We start from the raw sequence: 19,014 nt of genomic DNA, 5'->3' as shown, positions 1-19,014 counted from the left end.
TGTATTGAGTGAAGCCGCACATTCTACCCCATTTATTATTATATTTATCTATGCCGGGCCCCTTACACAATTCTGAGATCCATTTCTGGAATAATAGGCCTTCTACAGCTTCCACTTTCTCATTATCTTTTTACCAATCAATATGTAAATACTTGTCTGAGTCCAATTTGCTATTGGTTTCAAAATATATAAATATAAATTTAGGTTTGCTGATTATGTTTACACCAGGACAAAACTCATAATCTACCCCTGCAATCTCTGTGATATACTCATGGACTCTAGCCCCGAAGGTCTGTACCTCTGAGCATGACCACAGCGCACCACTGTCGCCCACCTCACCATTACATCTCTGAACATTAATTTCTTTTATTCCTAATCTGAATAGCCTGCTAGGTTATCGCTAGTATCGATGGAAGATTTTGAACTGTATGAGCCTCATCCTAATGTCTCTGGACACCTGTTTAGTAATTCCAACAATTCTATCATACTCATCTGGTGGTCTTGTAGCCAGATTTGTTTATAAGCAACGTGTAATAGAGGGAAGCCCCGTGTCTTACCTCTGCTATACACAAAATCTCCTTAATGAGGTCTAAGCCCTGGGGAGGAGCATGTGTAGAGTCAAAAGTACTGACAAGAAGGTGTCTTAATATGAGAAACTGCCAAAATTGACTGCTAGCTAAACTGAATTCCTTAACAAGATTGTCAAATGATTTAAGGACATCTTCTTCATAAAGGTCAGCTTTCTAGCTGATAATATAAACAGGCTTACACAGTAGGGACTCCCTCCATATAACTGGGGATTTACCGACAAGTAGTTTAGGGTTGTCCCATATACCAGAAGAAAGGCTTAAATAAGGGCTGATTTGAAATATATGAGACACTCTTCCAAATTCCCTGTAAATGAGAGATGATGGGGTGGGTTTCAGGCATTTGGTGGCATTCTGGGAGATATAAATAATAATGGGGGAAGGGAGGTGCATACTGATTGTTCTGTTACCTACTAAGGGGGAGCTCTCTCAGGGGGAAGTGCACGATGTGCCAAGAGCCTCAGATTAAAAGTATAATGATAGAATAGCCAAATGCTAAAATTTACCAACACATCTGTTGTGTTCCATCATTTATATGTATGCTGCTTGTGCCACTGGGCAGCACTACTGGAGATGCTGTAGAAAAGAGTTTGAGAGATTTAAGATGCCAACTACTGAATGCATGATACCACACTGCTGCTGATCTCATGTTTTGCTGTACTGTTCGCCAGTTTTAAGTAAACAGCACTTTTATTAATCGTAAAATAACGTTTTGGCAACCTCAGTAGTTTTGTTTTTTTACCTGTGGTGAATCAGCATGGCTGGAAATGTGTCTCGGTTCAGACAGGAGGCCGAAGCACCGCAATTACCTACGAAGCGCCGCGGAGCGGAGCCATTTTCGTTTCGGCGCCCATGTTAACCAATTGGTGTCGCTCAGATAGGAAGCGCCGCGGCGCTCTGCTCGGCTGCCGGCACGTGCCATGCAGCGATCACTTCAGCGTCTGTTTTTTTTTTTGCACGTGCCGCGTCCGAATGTGTCAAGCTGGGCAGGAAGTCAAACAAAGCAACAACGAGAGAATCTAGTTGATTTATAAAATAAAACTATTTTCAATAATCAAACACCCCGATTGACGAATGCGATATATATGTGTGTGTGTGTGTGTGTGTGTGTGTGTGTGTATCTAATCAGAGCACGAGATGAACACACAAAAGAGAGAGAGACACACAGAGTGGGCTGGCTATAAGGGGTGGGGGTGGGGTGTCAAGACATACACACACTAACAGAGACAGTGAGAGAGAGAGGCACAGAGACGCCAGAGTTGTTGAAGATGGATGTTGTGAAGTTGATTGTGGAAGTGGAGAAGTACAGGGAGTTGTATGACCCCCAGCATACATTCTATAAGGACAGCTCCAACGCTGTCACTACAGAACAGCCGAGGAGCAGAGCCGCTTGCGACCGGCGCGGAGAAATTTGCGTCTGGTGTGAACAGAAGTGCTGTGGCTCGCGCGAGAATTTCTGAGCGCGGTGCTTCGGCGTCCTGTCCACCACATGGCCAAACTGACCAAATTGTAAAACACCTGATTTATCTTGGCTGCCAAATTTATAACATTAGCCAACTGTATAAACTTACAGTACATGCATCCTTATTGGCCTATTTGAGGAGTAACATCCAACTGAACTTTGGAGGAGAATTGAGACAAAGACAGCTTTTTAATTTCCTGTTTAATACTTGAAGATGTTTCCCCACTCATCCTAAAGTCTTTTTCAGGTCTTTAAAATGGGTAGAATTACTGCAAGAAGAGGGCAGACAAGGGTACGCTTTCTCTGAGGAAAACTCTATAGGAGTCTCAAACTGCCCTATGTTTACACAGGATAAAAGTAATAAATGATAATGATAATTCTGATTCCATCCCATGCACAAGTACACCAAAGGTGTGCCAAGGAAGTCAGCCACAAAGTTATTGAAAGTGTGATTGGCGTGCCCAGATGCCCTGGGCAGGGCAGATTTAAGTGATCTGGCTACTCTGCTGCGTGCACGAAAAACCCTGTCATCTTGACTTGTTGAGAGAAAGTACCGACAGGTGCTGATTTTGAAGAAAGACAGAATGGACTTCTACTTAATCTGAACCATGATGTATCATTAATAACACTAGTGCAGTGCCCATGTCTGTTGGAATGTTTGCACTCTCGTATTGCAGCTTGCAGCTTTCTTGAGAACTGCTCATCCAAAACACTGACTGTAGTTATCAAAATATAACCATTAAAACCCAAATTAGCTAACGTCTTGTTAGGTATAACCAGCACTGACATGGATGTGGGTATAACGTAGTCTAGGGCTGCGCCTAACAATTATTTTTCTATCAGTTAATCTAATGACTAAGGATCATTTTTAAACTCTTGATTCATAACAATTGATTTATGCAAAATAAATATCTAAAACGTTTCTAAATCAATATTTCAATTTTGGGGTTGAACCACAGCATGTTTAAGTGAATATGGAACATTTCCACTAAGAAGAGAGCTGCTAGTAATATTTAGTAAACGCAGACCAATTTTCCCAAGAACCTCTTTCAGTAACTTAGACGGAATAATATCAAGGCAGCTGGTGGTGAACTTCATGCCGAAGATGGTTTTGTCAAGCTGGGGAAGGGAGATGGGCAGAAAATTGTCAAACGCTGGTGGACTCTTTTTTTTTTTCTGCAAGTTTTGGAGTGAACATGAACAAGCACAGACATACATTAGGTCTATTAGATGCCTTCTTAATATCCTTTATAGTCCCTCTCCATCCGACACTCCAGAGATTTTACTATCTCTCGATGCTGAAAAAGCTTTTGACAGAGTGGAATGGGACTACCTTTTTTACACTCTTGAAAAATTTGGCTTCAGTCCAAAACTTGTGTCCTGGATTAAAGCTCTTTACTCCTCTCCGATGGCAGCAGTACATACCAACAATAACCTCTCTCCCTACTTTAAACGCATCGGGTGCACGCCTCGCGGCGTCACGCACTAGTACCTCGGATGAGACTATGGCGACCGGCGGCACACCTGCAGCTGCTGCTGTACTGTTTGTGATTATTAGGGGTGGGGGAAAAAAAATCGATTCACATAAGAATCGCACATTTTTATTTATTTATTTATTTTTCTAAATCACACAAAACACCAATTTGTGTTATTTGTGTACAGTTTATTAACTTCTGGGAGAAAAAGGCAGCTGGCCTAAGCTTTTATTTAGGCAATTTTATTTATGCAAGTTATTTCTTGTACAGTAAGTAAGATTTTATTTGTTTAGCATGAATAAATGTTACCTTTTTTTAATGTTTGCCTTTGTGTGATTACATCACTGGAATCAGTTTGTTTAAACATCACATTGTCTTATACAAACTGTATTGTTTTGATGCCATAATTTGCCTTAACACAATATGCACTGTATCAATTTTTGAATCGAGAATTGTTTGAATCGAGAATCGTTTGAATCGAGAATCGGTTGAATCGAGAATCGATTCTGAATCGAATTGTGACCCTAAGAATTGGAATTGGAATCGGAATCGAATCGAATCTTGAGACACCCAAAGATTCACACCCCTAGTGATTATATTTGGCTATAAAAACTTCAAACAGGACGGCATCAATAGAAAGAGCTGACTGCAAAGTCTGCAGTACAAGAATGAAAGATGCTGAATCCACCACATCAAATTTTATCAGGCACCTGAAAACTCACCCGGATAGGTCAGTCACATTAGCGCATATGGACGGTTAGCTCAGCATCAGCTATGTAACGTTCACTTAGCTTGCTACTAGCTTTGTAACTGAATATTTGAATAGATGAGTGAATGTTACTGTGCTTGTCGCACTTGTTTGCATTGAGTGGCATTGACATGACGTTAAAAAAAAAAAGGTTGGGTAATGTTAATCATCTACGTTCCGCTGCCACCATCTACTAGCTAATGTTAACCGTAGAAAAATACATAGTTATACTGTCGGCTTACAGGCAGGTTTACAGGTTAATTGTTGACCACGTAACGTTAATGTTACAGGTTTACCAGGTTACCATTATGCTGATGTAGCAGGACAGTCATTGGTCTCATGACGTCACTTGGGAGGCGGCCCCAGTCAATTGCGGTCGGTGAATGACGCATAAAGGGGGGGTGTAGAGTACCTGTCTTCCTCTTGCTTGCCGGAGGCCAGGTCACGTCAGTTCCTGACGTCCGTCACTTCCGCCCCTCTGGTAGCAGGTAGGCTGTCGGCCGCGGCTGCACTTCTTTCCACGTTGTCCCATCCAGTGCTAATTTGAGTTATTTTGTGTACATAGAGGCTCGTTTGGGTGTTGCTGTGGGCCGTACGCTGCTCATGCTGCTCACCGCTTCTACCGCTCCGTACGTCGCTCGCTGCTCGCTGCCGGTAAGTGAGTTTTTTTCTCACGTGTCTTCCTCTTTGGCGTTGCACATGTGGCGACCTGTGTGTTTGTTTACAGGTTGCTCGTGTACAGCGCCGACTCTCCTCTCTATGCCGCGTTGGCCAGGACTGCCTGACCGGTATGTTGTACACTGACAGTAGCTCTCTCCTCCAGCCACTTGTAGCTTCTTACGTTTGTTTGTTTATTATTGTAGGGTAAAGATGTCCATGTAGCGGCTCAGCGCCGGCTAACCACTGCTAACCACTGCTAAACCACTGCTGCTTTGCCTTGCTGGGGCTACCGTGCTGCTGATTGACTGCTGCTTTGCTATCGCTGGAGCTACCGTTTCTTTCCGGAGCTCCTGGCGTTCAGACACTGCTTGCTGCTGCTTGACTGCTTGCCTTACTGCCTTGCCGCCTTGCTTGAGCTTTCACTGCTGCCACGGCCGACTCGGTCCGTGCTCGCCCTGCTTGGCTTTGACTGTTTGGCTGGCTAAGTGTCTCTGGTGCTGCCTGTAGCTGGCTGGGCGTACCTGTGGCTTGGCAACGCTGTCGCTTTCTTATTCAGCTGTGTGTGTGTGTGTGTGTGTGTGTGTGTGTGTGTGTGTGTGTGTGTGTGTGTGTGTGTGTGTGTGTGTGTGTGTGTGTGTGTGTGTGTGTGTGTGTGTGTGTGTGTGTGTGTGTGTGTGTGTGTGTGTGTGTGTGTGTGTGTGTGTGTGTGTGTGTGTGTGTGAATTTGCCTTATTGTCCCTTTTGTTGCGTGTTTGGTTGGTTGTTGTATGTTATTATTTTTCTTTTTTTTCTTTTGCTTTCCATAGCTTTGATTAGGTTGTAGTTTTGAGTTTATTTATGATCATTTCTTTTGGGGTATTGTGGGTTGTAACTTGTGATTTTGAATAGTTTTGAGCAAGCCATTTGATTTGCTATTGTGCCTAATTATTATAGATTTTGTAAATTTCATTTTTTTCGTTGTTGTTGTTGTTGTTAGTTATTGGTTTGTTTTCTTTGTCCTTAAAACTGTCTCTCTGGTCTCCCCCCCTTTCAGGTGCTGAGCCTACGGTGGTGGATTGGTGTCCGGTGGTGGTGCCCTTCCTTTTTTTTGTGTTGTGTCTACACTGGTTTGAGTTTTCACTTTATACTCATTTTTGCTGCACGTGTGGTGTTCCAGGTATCCCCTTTTTGTTGACCCATCTGCACTAGTAGGCCTCAGCCCTGATTGGTTCCTTTTCTTAATATTTTCCTATGAGTGATTTCATCGAGCCCCTTTTAAAACATTTGTGAAAAATAAAATAGTAATATTTTGGTACCTTTGAACTGCTGTCTCTGCCTCACTTTGTTGCGGACCTGAGTGCTTTCTCCTGTTGAGCTAGTTCATTTAATTTTCCCTGGGTGAAACTCCCAGGGTGGCGTTGTCTGGCAACAATTAATTAATTCATACCATCCTAAAACATCACATTAACCAAAACCACCTCCTCGTGCTGCCACACTGAGTTTGAGTGAGAGGATAGAGGAATGTGTCATTAGAGACCCAGTGTAATTAAACAATAAGGTTGCAGAGTGCAAACTTTTAACTTTTTGTCAACTTGCAAAATAGCTAGACTAGTGAATGTTTAAATTCTACCAGCCACTCAATAGATTACCATTGTTATTTTGGCTGGTGAGTGCAGCATACAGTACAAGCCACTTGCATGATTTACCAGCATCTGAATGGTGTTCATTTTGTGTCCAGCAGATGTAGCTAACTATAACTGAGAGTGGATGATAGTTATTATTGCATGACTAATAATGTTAGATTTACAAGATTACAAGATTACTTTATTTGTCACATACAGAAGTCACAGAGTCACATGCAGTGAAATGTCTCCTGGTTACTCTTAAACTAGCCTTATAATAGAATAAGTAAGATAAATATGAATAAAATCAAACTAATATGATGTAAATAATGTAATTAAATATAATCTAAATAATGTAATCAGAAATGAAAATATGTGCAAGGGTGTGTGTCAGGCTGAGTCCTGGTGGTGGGGGGAGTGGTCAAGTTGAGTTCTGGTTCAGGAGTCTAATGGCCTGAGGAAATAGCAATATTTTGCTGTTACCCTGAGTTACTCTGTCTTTTTTTAGCAACCCTCTCTATAATTAGAAATAAAAGATTGATATACAGCCTGCAACATTAGTTTAGATCCAGTTCTTCTCTCAGAAAACATGTGGTTCCAGATGTGTTTTGCTACACATAAAAATGTTAGCTATATCATCCAGATATTATTACTATAATTAACAGCCTAATTTTCCATGTTGTTCATCCACAGGTTTTCTGAATTCAATAGAGTGAGAAAAGTGGGCAGTTGCAGAGCAGAGGGACAGAGCAGCCTTGACTCTTTCTTAACAACACCAGGTATGCAGATATATAGCCAGGGCCATCCAAGGCAGAAGGCCATTACTGAAGCCATAATACAGGATCTCATCATTTCATGCAATCTGCCTCTGTCTTTGATTGACAAGCCTAGCTTCAAGAATTTCATGTCAGTGGTAGAGGAGAGATACTGCCCAGTAACTCGAAGCACTGTAACCAGACGTCTGAGTGAGCTAGAAAAGACAGACAATACCAAGCTCGCATTCCCAGGCTTGTTTTATTTTGATAGTGGATGAGTCCAGAGTACTTGAGAAGTAACCAACCAGCCCTGAGATCAGGTGTTTTGCTTCGGGGGGGCCCAGGAGGGATTTGAACAATGCATTTTTTTCAGGCAGTAATTCAGATGACTTAGTAGCCTGTTGAACATAGTGTCTCAATTGTAAATATCTGAAAAAATGAGCTTTTGAAAGAGAAAATTTGGATTGCAATTGTTCAAAAGAGCCAAAGTGTCCACCAACATAAAGATCTTTTAAACTAACAATACCCTTACAGCTCCACTCTCTAAAGGCTGTGTCCATAAGAGATGGTAAAAAGTCATGGTTCTGCCAGATTGGAACATTTACAGAGGTGTCTGGAAGCACACAAGATTTTCTAATTTGATTCCAGATCTTCTGAGCATTTAACAGAACAAAATGATCTTTCCTGTAGACTGCGGAGGACCTTGGGGAAGAGAAGAGGAGAGCAGGGAGAGAAGTCTTGCTAGTTAGGTTTTTTTCAATGGCTAACCAAGGAGGTGGGATGAACCCGTCCCCTCTCTCAAAGCCATACTGCCAGTACACCATAACTCTGACATTGGCCGCCCAGTAGTAATGCAAAAAACACGGCAGACCCAGGCCCCCACATTCCCTTGATTTTTGAAGGTGGCTTTTAGAAATCCTATGTGCTTTGTACCCCCAAACAAACGGGATGATGATGGAGTCGAGAAGCTTAAAAAAAGATTTGGGAATAAAAACAGGGACATTCTGAAATAAATACAAAAACCTCGGTAGCGAGACCATCTTGATAGCGTTTACACGTCTAATCAAGGATAAAGGCAGTGTTCTCCATTTGTCTATGTTCTCCTTGAGTTTGTTCAATTTTTCCGTGAAATTCAATTTAAAAAGGGCGCTTGGTTTTTCTGATATTTTAATGCCCAGGTATTTCACATAGTCAGAGGCTATTTTAAATTGTGTGGACGACAGAAATAGTGGGTCCAGGTCATTAGCTAATGATATGAGCTCGCTCTTCTGCCAGTTAATAGTATAACCGGAGACCTTTCCAAAGGAGTTGATAAGTTGGAGTAGATGTGGTATTGATTGTTCAGGGTCAGATACAAAAAGGGCTACGTCATCCGCGTAAAGAGAAATCTTATCAACTCCACCTAGCGTTATAGGTTTAATGAGGACATGCTCCCTCACACTAATTGCCAGGGCTTCAATAGCCAATGCGAAGAGGAGCGGCGAGAGGGGACACCCCTGCCGCGTCCCCCTCTGCAAAGGGAAGGAGGGTGACCTATCCAGGTTAGTGAGAACGGATGCCGTAGGTCTGAAATATATCATGCGCACCCAGGAAATAAAGGATGGACTGAGACCAAACTTCTCCAGAACCTCCGTGAGATACGGCCATTCCACCTGATCGAACGCCTTCTCCGCATCTAGACACAGGATGGCTTGCTTAGAATATTTGTCGAAAGAGTAATACATAATGTCCATAACACGTCTAACATTAAAGAAGGAGTATCGATTTGGGATGAAACCCGTCTGATCAGTGTGAATGATGGATTCAATACACTTATTTAACCTATTTGCAAGTATTTTAGTGAATATCTTAAAATCTAGGTTGAGCATGGAAACTGGACGATATGATGAAGGATCGGTTTCATCCCTGTCCTGCTTCAACAAGAGCGAAATGTTAGCATCATACAAGGTTGGACGGAGTCTTTCAGATTCCATTGAGTGGGAAAACATCCTGTGTAAAATTGGGGTTATCTGATTTGCAAATTTCTTATAAAATTCAACGCCAAAACCATCTGGTCCTGAGCTTTTTCCGTTTTGCATTGATCTGATAGAATCTAGTATTTCTTCCGGAGATAGTTCTGCATTAAGGGCCTCAAGGGTGTCGTCTAGTTTTAGTATGTTTAGGTCCTTTAACCAATTATCCACATCACCTGTAGCTTTAGATCTATAAAGCTCCTCATAATATTCTTTGAAGCGAGAGTTTATCAGTTTAGGATCTGTTAAGATTACTCCAGAGTGAGATTTTATTTTGTGGATAGCCCTACTGGCCTGTTGTCCTCTGAGCTGGCGAGCTAAAAGTGTGTGAGGTTTGTCCCCAAGCTCAAAATATTGCCTCCTAAGTCGCAGGAGCTGGTCACAAACCTGACAAGATAAAATCGTATTATCTGTGCTTCTATATAATGATTCTAATTGTGTGATCTCGGAGTCAATTTCGTCCAGCCGCGTTTTGTTTGACTTCTTCAAAGCCGCCTCATATGCAATAATATGGCCTCTCATGACAGCTTTAAATGTTTCCCACAAGGTGGAATCAGAAACGTCTGAGGTGTCATTATTCTCTAGGTATTCTGTGATTTTTACTGACATATGTTTACAAAAATTTTCGTCTGCTAACAAAGATGGGCGGAGACGCCATGAGGAGCGCTGTCCAGTTTTTTTAAGTTGAGAGTAATGGAGGCCGGGGCGTGGTCCGAAATCAAAATGTTCTGGTATTTGGTGTTCGTAACATTTGGTATGAGTTTTGCATCCAGTAAAAAAAAATCAATACGGGAATACGATTTGTGTTTATTAGAAAAAAAAGAATATTCTCTGTCTGCCAGATGTTGGAGCCGCCATATGTCGACCAGATTAGTGGAAATTATAAGATTGTTCAGGACCGTGGAAGCATTAGAGTAGTTACATATTTTGCTAGCTGACCTGTCAAGATGGAGGTCAAGTATTACGTTGTGGTCCCCAGCGACTATTAAATTTGTGTTTGAAAGGTCAGGTAACTTCTCAAAGGTTTTTCTGAAAAATGCTGCGTCATCAATGTTTGGCCCATAGATGTTCAACAGTGTTACATGAATAGAATGAAGATGGCCAGTTACAATGATGTATCGACCATTCGGGTCACATAGCGTTGAGATGTGTTTAAAAGGTATGTTTTTATGAATAATGATTGCAGTGCCGCAAGCTTTGCTTGAGAATGTGGATTGAAATATTTGGTCAGCCCAGCTGCAACGCAGACGCTTCTGTTCAGATGGTCTAATATGAGTCTCTTGAAGGAATGCCACATCGGCAGCGAGAGAGTTAAGGTGTGCAAAGACCTTAGCACGCTTAATTGAATGGCCTAGGCCACGAACATTCCAGCTGACCAAGTTGATACCCTCATCTTTACCTCTAGGAATCATAAGTAAGTGAAAATTATGTTATAGCAAATTACGCAGAAAAACTTCAAAAAAGTCCACTGGGTTTTTACCCTCAGCTCTTTCTGGCAGGTCCACCACTTTTATATTATAGCGTCTGGAGCGCGCTCCGAGGTCGATGACCTTTTCTTGGAGCGATTTGTGACTGGCCTCTAGTTGCCGCCATTGTTGTTTTAGCCCAGTCAGCCGGATATCATGGTCACTGCTAGCCGCCTCCACAGTAGAAATCCGAGCATCGTGTTCGGTCAAGGTGGCCTGAGTAGCTTGCAAGGACGCCCCCAAGTCGTTGAATCGGTCCTCCATCCTTTTACTCATGTCATTTATAGCCACGAGGATGACAGATGCCTCAGCGTTTGCTGTAGCCGCTAGCGGAGCTAGCTCTGGAGCGTCGTCATTACTCTCGATGCTAGCGTTAGCATTAGCCTCACGGGCCGGGGTTGCAGAGGGTGTTTCCATGGAGTTAGGCTGCTGTTTTTGTTTCTTCTTGTTAGGCATAAGTGCACAGACGAAAAACAAGCGTGATGCTTGATCTTCTAGTGGGTATAAGCAGTACAGAAATGTTATATTGCTTGAATCTTGATGTATCGGACGGGAGCTCTGAGAAAGTGCGTCTACACCATAGCGTGCGCTCTAGCGCCCCCCCGGCTGAAGGAAGCTTTTGAGAGACAGTATGGAGCCAATCGCAGCATCCCCTCTGCCGTATCAACCCGATGGAATACGACTCTCCGCCTTGTGGAGGCAATCACTGACCTGGATCGTCAAAGCCGAAACACTCTTCTCGAAGCCCAAGGACATAAAGGCCTGTGCTTATCAGCAAGAGAACTGAGTCAGCTGAAAGAGCTTGTGGAAATTTTGGCCCCACTTCTTCAAGCAACAGACCTCACACAAGGGGAGAAAGTGGTGACTCTAAGTGCGGCTCTGCCTTGCATTCTCTCACTCAACAGCCACCTCAACAGTATGCTGAATACAACTCGCCATCTGGCCAGTTTTGTGAAAGCTCACCAGAAGACACTGCAACGCCGTTTCCAGGGGATCTTTTCAAATGTTAGAATGGATGACTCAGCTCAACCTGCAGGAGAACTTCCATTTGGAGATATGGTCTATATGATGTCTGCACTACTCGACCCATCATTTTGCTTCTTTTGGCTAGAGCAAGATGTGAGGTGAAGGAGATGATAATAGGTAGGTGAATGCACACTGTTTCCAAACACATTATCATCACATTATTATCATTCAGGGCTTGAAGTTTGTAGGCACCAAATTAATGCTTAATTCAATACTCGGAAATGTATCATCTGTTAAGGCTGAGCTCAGTCGCTACATCCAGGTGTCCTCTGATGAAGAAGAAGCGGACTGCCTAGGTTTCTGGAAAAGGCATGCCAAAGTGTTCCCGAGGCTCTATCTTGTGGCTATGAGAGTGCTCGCTGTTCCTGCCACTAGTGCACCAGTGGAGAGGGTATTCAGTCACGGAGGCCTTATAATGTGCCCTCACCGAGCCAGGCTTAGTGCAAGGACACTGTCCTGCTTGATGTTTTTGAAATGTAACCATTCTGTTGCATAATATTTTTCAAGGTATCTAGTATTCTAGTATCTTTTCTTACAGTAGGCCACTGGAGGACACCTACAAGTTTGTTAATGTTTTGTGGCCCATACAGTGTATTAAGAGAAGAATAGGGTAAACCATTCTGATCTTATTGCAAGTTTATTATTGTTAAATATTTTGTTCTAGGCAAAACAACACTGTTGATTGTTTCCACTAAAAGGTTACTCTTTTGTAAGTAAAAGTTCAAGATAGCCCATAACTCCATTGATAATCCATTTTGAGTTTTACTTTTATGCAAGGAATCATTTTTGTCATACAAGGTGCCTGTATGTCAGTTCATGTTGGAAGAATAGAGTTTCCTTTAAAGGAAAGCATTCATTGTGTGTTTTCTTCATATTGCATTGCAATAGCCTGTTTAAAGTGATCATATAACAAACAACTAATCAGTACTGATACTGTATGCTAATAGATAAAGGAGTGATAATAATACAGTAAATGCTTTGAATTCCTTAGATATAGCTGTGCAGTATTCTTAGTAGACCGGATAGCAGCAGATGACAGAAGGCTCATTACAACCAGAAGAGACATAAGACTTTTATTTTTTAGAGACTTGAGACTTGACTTGTGACCAAAGACTTGACACTTGACCAAGTCTCACCCCACAAAGACTTGAGACTTGACTTGGACTCATGACCAAAGACTTCAGACTTGACTTGGACTTGCAAAAAAAGACTTGTGAACATCTCTGGACTGTAGTTGTTGGAAAGTCATTAGTGCGCTATCATGGTATAAGTCTCCAATCACATATGCCCCATTGTCATGCCACGAGTCAAACAAATTGGGAAGGAGACCAAGGGGAAAATCCTGGTTCCTTATGAGAGGGGTCAGGAATGAGGCGCAACTTCCTCTACCCAAATATTTACAGATTTCCTGCCACACTCTGATTGTGTTGTATATAATCGGATTATTCTTGATATCCCTAGGTAACTTCTTTCTATCACCCATGACCAAGCTCCATAATGAGGAAGGCAGAGAGGACCATGAATCTAGACAGGGCTTGGAGTCAAAATGAGCATGTAACCATTCCCACAGGAAGCGAGCATGGCATGCCCAGTTGTAAAAAATTATGTTTGGCAGGGCCAGGCCTCCCCTGTCAGAGGGCAGCTGTAGTGTTTTCGTTTTCTGTCCAGGTCTAGGTCTAGACGTTCATATTAATAAAGCTAATGTGCCCCATGAAGGATAAGGGGAGATCATGCCATCTTTCTAAATCCTTCTTTATTTTAGTTGCTATCGGAGAAAAGTTAAGCTTCCATAGCTCTGTCAGGTCTGGTGAAACTTTCATCCCAAGATAGGTGAAGCCTGTTTGGGACCATTTGAAAGGGCAGCTGGTAGGTAAAGTTAACCCAGTTAGACTACCTAGTGGCATGGCCTCTAGGTTAATTTTGTAGCCTGAGAAGGAACTGAACTCATGAATAACAGAGAGAGTAGCTGGTATTGATATTTCAGGTTATGTTAAAAACAGCAAGATGTCATCCGCATAAAGCGCAATTTTGTGAACTGTTTCCCCAACTGTCATACAATGCACATCTTGTTTTTGCCTAACAGCCTCAGCCAGAGGCTCAAGTGCCAGCGCAAAGAGCAGCGGAAATAGAGGGCAACCCTGTCTTGTCCCTCTACGCAAAGGGAAGGGCAATGATTGTGTCCCATTAGTTATGACACGAGCCTGTAAAGTGTCCTAACCCATTTAAGGGACCCCCGCGCCCCCCAACCCAAACCTCTCCAATACATCAAATAAATATTCCCACTCCACCCTGTCGAACGCCTTTTCGGCATCTAGAGATATAGCAAGTGCTCTGTAATTTGTTAGACTTGAATATTGTATCATGTTCAATAATCTTCTTGTATAAATCCAGTTTGGTCTGGGTTTATGAGAAACGACAGGAGCTTCTCCAGTCTCGTTGCGAGCAATTTGGAGAGCAGTTTACTATCCACTCCAATAAGGCTGATGGGCCTAAATTAGCCACAAATATCAGGTGGTTCTGGGCAGAAACCATCAGGTCGTGGAGCCTTACCACCCTTAAGGGAGGCTATGGCTCTGTGGACCTCCTCCTCAGTCACTGGTGCATTTAATTTTTCCCTTTGTTCATCTGACAGGGATGGGAGAGGCACCCTGTCGAGAAACTCCTTTCTCCTCTCATCAGAGGAGTCACATTCAGACGAGTACAGTTTCTCATAAAACTGCCTGATGATCAATGTTGATGTCCTTGGTTTTGTAGTGTCTGACCTGGTTGTCGTCCAGCAATGACGGTATCGTATTTGCCTCGATTCTGCCTCCTGCCAACCTCGCCAAGAGTCGGCCAGGTATGTTTCCTGACTCATAGAGCCTATGTTTAGCAAAAAAGATGGTTGACTCTGCCTTTTTAGTAAACAACTGATTTAGGGCTGAGCGGGCCGCCTCCAGTCTTTTAAACAGGGTTGTATAAGTTGTACTTTTAAATTGAACCTCCAGCTGTTGTATTCTCTAGGTCGAGTTGCTCTTTAATAGCAGCCTTTTTCTGAGCTGTGTTGTACGATATAATACTCCCCCTAAGATAAGCTTTGGCTGTTTACCATAGCAATGATGGGCTAACGCCCAAGGTCTTATTAGCAGCAATAAGGACATTCCATTGTTCAGTAATAGAGTCAATGAACGGGGGACTACTCAATAGAGAGGGGTTCATCCTCCAGTGGCGAGAAGAGGGATCAGAGTATGGAGGGCGGATGCTCAAACTTACATGAGTGTCTTCAGAGAGTGAGCATATGCCAATTAAACACTCCCTGACCCTATCCAGAACCATTCTGGATGACAGGAAGAAATCAATTCTTGAAAATGTCTGATGAGGTTGGGAGAAGAAGGCGTAATCTCTTCCCTTGGGGTTGGTTATTGTGTCAAACAGCTCTAAGTCATGGCAAAACTCTTTCAGCCTGAGACTCTTTCGAGGGGTTGGGCTAGACTTAGGTGGGGACTGGTCCACACTTGGGTCAAACACACCCATCTCCCGGTACGGTCCACCAGTGTGGCCCGTTAGTAGCAGGGCACATTGAACCGAGAAAAAACGTCACTGATAGAAAGAAAATAGAATCCTCTCCACTCCCCCGCTTACCACAAGCTAAAAACTATTACAACCATCTGAACTAAACTCGGTTATATTTTAACCACCAGCATGGCTTTAGCCAAACAGTCAACCGCAGTGGTGTGTTGAAACGACATGAAGACAATATTTAAACATCTCCTCCACCCACAGAGTATTTATCTACAGTACATACCTTTGCATAAACTATCCAAAAATAAAAGCTATCTGCAATCAACAGAGTGTATGTGTCTTTGTAATGTCACATCACCTCCAATTCAGCTCAGTCCATCCAGGAAAGCAAGCGCATCCTCAGGTGAGCGAAACGAGTAGGTTTTTTCCTCCGTGGGAAAATTTCAGAGTAGCGGGGAAGCGCATGGAGAACCGCATGTCCATTTGGATGAGCCGTTCACACACACCATTAAACGCACGTCGCATTTCTTTGACTCCGGCTGCTAAATCCTGTTGGATGAATATTGTCCGCCCCACGTGTCAGAGGTCCTTTCTCTTTGGCCGCAGGGAGAATCCTCAGCTTGTCCCACGAGTTGTGCAGCATGATGCCCCGCTTGGTCTCCAGGTCTAGCAGAGTGGATAACCAGCTCTCAAAAAACTTAACAGGCTGTCGGCCCTCTGCAAAGGTTGTAAATTATGATATTGTCTCTGCGGCTACGCCCCTCCATATCAATGCTCCTCTTCATCAGGACCCGCACTTTGGTCTCCAAGTCAGTCAGCCTGGACTCCATGGCGTCACGTTATCCTCAGCTGCTGATACACGGCTCTCAGCTTCCATGATGCGCTTTGTGTTAGACTCCAGCCGTGTTGTGATACTGTTCAGTGTGGTTGAGAGCTCTCTTTGTTCTCCATCATAATGGATATTTTCTCAATAACGTTCTGAGATATGCCCATGGCGAGGGCTCAGCGTCAACGGCAGGTGTCCCTTGCGGTATAACGTTAGCTTCCTTGCTAGCTGGCACGCTCTTTTTCACTTCTTGCTCTTCAAGAGGCTTGCTTGTCACAGATTTAGCAGCGTTAGGGTTAGGCATGTCGCCGGGATTATGGTTGTAACTTTTTGATATTATGTAAATAATCAGATATAGCTCAGTAGTAGCGGGAGCTCAGCAACAGTCGTCTGCTCAAGGTTGCAGCATCATGTGGCCCCCACTGTTTACCTTATTAAATTTGTTCGTTCGTTCGTTTTCTTAGCCGCTTATCCGTAAGGGTCGGGGGGTTGTGGGGGATTACTGGGGCCTAATCCAGTTTTCAATGGGCGAAGGCCAGGGTACACCCCTGGATGAGACGCCAGCTCATCGCAGGGCCCTCTGATGGCAGAGGCTGCCTTGCAAGGTGCCAACTGCGCATCAGGAGCAATTTCGGGGTTCAGTATCTTGCTCAAGGATACTTCGACATGTAGCTCAGTTCCGCCCAGGGGAGCTGGGATTCAAACCAGTGACCTTCTGATCGCTGGTCACCTGCTCTACACACTGAGCTACAGCCGCCCCACCTTCTTAAATTTAACGACATAAATGTAGTAAAGCACTCAGTAGTTGAGTGTGTGTATGCTTCAATCCACACAGAGATGAATTGTGTATGCAATATTTGTTTCTTTAGTCAATTCTTCTTTCCACACATTCACTGATCTGCAACCCCCATCCTCTCTACCTCTTCCATTATGTTTCCTCTCTCTTTTTACATCCACAGCATAAAGCTGGTTGTTCAGGCAGCCTTTACTATGGGTGTACTGCTATAAGGTTTGGTGCTCTATCGACTTGAATAAATGAAGGGTAAACATTTATAAGGAGGAGTTCAGGCTTGCAAAATGTCCAACCTTTACCACATTACTATAGCAATGTAAAGGTAAGAAATGGACTTCAACCTGTAAGGTGAGATTCAGCCAATAAAAGTGTTAAATTGTGATACTTGTGCCACTCATGGCAATTTTAGAAAGGTTATACTATAATCTGCAGCTCTAAAGAATACTCCATTTCAATCCTATAGCATTGTCAAACTCAGGATTTAAAAAAACAGATCACAATCTTTTTTATTCCATGTATTCTTCATGAATGTGACAGTGAGAGAGAGAGTATTGGATATAGAGCTGTTGGCTGTGGGAATGAGACCATACTACCTGCCCAGTGAGTTCTCCCATGTTGTCACTGTTATTGTTTACATTCCACCGAGTGCGGTGGCGGCGCGCGCTTGTGACGTCATCCACTCCACTGTCGCAGAACTACAAACCAAGCATCTCAGAGCATTCATTGTAATAAATGGGGATTTCAACCATGTTTCCATCTCAAAAGCATTGACAAATTTCACACAGTATGTGGACTGTAAAACAAGGGGGAATAAAACCTTAGACCTGCTGAATGCAAACTGGAAGGGGGCATACAGCTCCCATGTCCTCCCTCTTCTGGGCAGATCAGACCACAACCTGATACACCTCTTACCAACATACCAACCTGTGTTGATTCAGCAGCAAGTCACCACTAGAACTGTTAAAGTGTGGTCCAGAGAAGCTGAGGAGGCCATGCAGGACTGTTTCCAGTCTACAAACTGGGATTTGTTCCTGGAGGAGTACAAAGAGGACATTGAGGGTCTTACCCACTGTATTACAGACTATATCCAGTTTTGTGAGGACAATGTTGTTTCCAGGAAAAGGATCAGGTGCTTTCCGAACAACAAGCCCTGGATTAACAAGGATATTAAGATCCTCCTTAACAGGTAAAAGATGGCATTCATGGCAGGAGACAGGGAGGAGGTGAGGTCAGTCCAGAAGGAGTTGAAGAGAGAGCTGAGAAGGGCCAAGAACAGCTATAAAGGGAAGCTAGAGAGCAAGCTACAGCAGGGCAATGCCAAGGAGGTGTGGAGGGGAATGAAGGAGATAACAGGGCTAAATTCATCTGGTCGAGCTGTGGAGGGGAGCCTAGACCTTGCTAATGAGCTAAACCAGCACTTCAACATGTTTGACTCAGTCAACAACACCATTAGATTGGAGGGACAGGACTCCCCCAACAGCTCAAGCCACACCCCCTTGCCCTCACCCCTGCCTTGGCTGCTACTACTCTCCCTCTTCCCCCTCGCTTACCATGGCATGTAGTAACTGCTGCGGGGGACAATGCAGTAGCTGGCACAGCCTCCTCACACCCAAACATCCCGATGACCCCCCCCCCCCCCCCAGCTCCATGCCATGCAGGTGGACCATGACATAGTGGCCTGGATAACCAACTACTTATCCGGCAGGCCACAATATGTCAAACTACAGTCGTCACTGTCAGATGTGGTGACAGGAAGCACTGGTGCACCCCAGGGAACGGTGCTGTCACCGTTCCTCTTAACCATCTACACCTCAGACTTCGGACACAATTCCAGCAAGTGTCACCTTCAGAAGTTCTCTGACGACTCCTCTATTGTTGGCTGTATCAGCGGGGACGATGAGGAGGAGTACAGAGGTGTGGTGGAGAGATTTGTCCGCTGGTCAGAGGAGAACCATCTCAGGCTCAACATCACCAAAACCAAAGAGCTGGTGATCAATTTCCGGAAGTATGGGAGGCCCCCAACCCCCATTAACATCCAGGGGGAGGAGGTGGAGATAGTGGACTCCTATAAGTTTCTGGGGGTCCACATCAACAACAGGCTG

The 19,014-nt window shown here is 43.7% G+C and overlaps 1 long non-coding RNA gene across 1 annotated transcript; it reads left to right on the top strand.

Moving 5' to 3' along the window:
- The first annotated feature begins 3,751 nt into the window (after positions 1-3,751).
- On the top strand, positions 3,752-6,385 carry LOC311257724. The gene is made up of 3 exons (XR_014622662.1): positions 3,752-4,926; positions 5,000-5,060; positions 5,966-6,385. It is a non-coding gene; the product is annotated as an uncharacterized lncRNA (long non-coding RNA).
- The last annotated feature ends 12,629 nt before the right edge of the window (positions 6,386-19,014 follow it).

This window comes from Pagrus pagrus (assembly GCF_965226575.1).
Source record: "Pagrus pagrus genome assembly, chromosome: 1".
Classification (NCBI taxonomy): domain Eukaryota; kingdom Metazoa; phylum Chordata; class Actinopteri; order Spariformes; family Sparidae; genus Pagrus; species Pagrus pagrus.
The sequence above is the reverse complement of the archived record's forward strand: the minus strand, read 5'-3'. Positions and strand labels throughout refer to the sequence as shown.